Source organism: Chaetura pelagica, unplaced genomic scaffold (assembly GCF_000747805.2).
Source record: "Chaetura pelagica isolate M959 unplaced genomic scaffold, ChaPel_1.0 scaffold938, whole genome shotgun sequence".
Taxonomy (NCBI): domain Eukaryota; kingdom Metazoa; phylum Chordata; class Aves; order Apodiformes; family Apodidae; genus Chaetura; species Chaetura pelagica.
In genome coordinates, this window is record NW_009954221.1 from 443,851 (window position 1) to 444,708 (window position 858).

The 858-nt window shown below is 64.8% G+C and overlaps 1 protein-coding gene across 1 annotated transcript in view; it reads left to right on the plus strand.

Annotated features, from left to right (window-relative positions):
- The window catches only part of XPNPEP2 (X-prolyl aminopeptidase (aminopeptidase P) 2, membrane-bound), a 23,352-nt gene that overhangs the window by 11,624 nt on the left and 10,870 nt on the right, over window positions 1-858 (plus strand). The gene's annotated exons all lie outside the window — the stretch shown is intronic.

Genomic DNA, 858 nt, shown 5'->3' on the forward strand with positions numbered 1-858 from the left:
CCCCTGCCGTGGGTCGCAGCCTGGGCGCTCCTGCTCCATGGTAGGTCGGAGGGGCTGGGCTGGCGGGTGGGTTGGGTCCTACCCAGAGACGCCCCCAGAGGGGGTAGGGGCGTGTTTTGCCGCAGTCCAACCCCAACTTTGGGGGAAGCGAGGGTGGGTTTGCTCTCTAGGAGCCAGGGACGGAGCTCTCCCAAGGCTGCAGAGAGGGGCTAATCCTGCCTGCCCCTGGGGTGGGCTCCGGGGAGGGGACAGGCAAGGAGCAGCTCCCGGGGACAGAGACCAGGTGCCCAAGGCTGCACCACTTTATGGGTGACCCCTTCCCCCTTGGCCCGAGATGAAGAAACAGCACTGAGAGTGATGGAGAGCCTGGGGACAGGGGGTGCCAGTGGTGGCACCAGGTGTGGTACAGCCCAGGGAGAGGCCCTGGCTGCTGGCCATGTCCTCTGGCATCCCCAGTGCCAGGGATGGGCAGGGCTGGCTCCTGGCTGCCTCCCCAGGCAGGGTGGGCACCAGCTGGAGCCTGACCCTGTGCCGTGGGCGTTGGCTGTTCCAGGAGCATTTGATGCCTCTTGAGCCGGGTGATGGGGCTCTAGGGCAACATCTCACTGGCAGCTTCCCCCTGGCACCAGTGGGGAGGTGGCAGTGACAAATTGTCCCTGTCCCAGGTGATGGGATTGATTTTTCACCCACTATTCCTTGAGCCAGAAACACTGGGTTTTGCAAAAAGCCCTGAAGCTGGGCAGGCACAGTGCTTGGGGACGAGGGTCACAGCAGCCCCACTGCTGCCTCTGGGCTGGTCCCAGGGGCCAGTGAGAGCCCAGGCTGCATCCAGAGGCTCCAAGGTGTCCCCATGTCCCC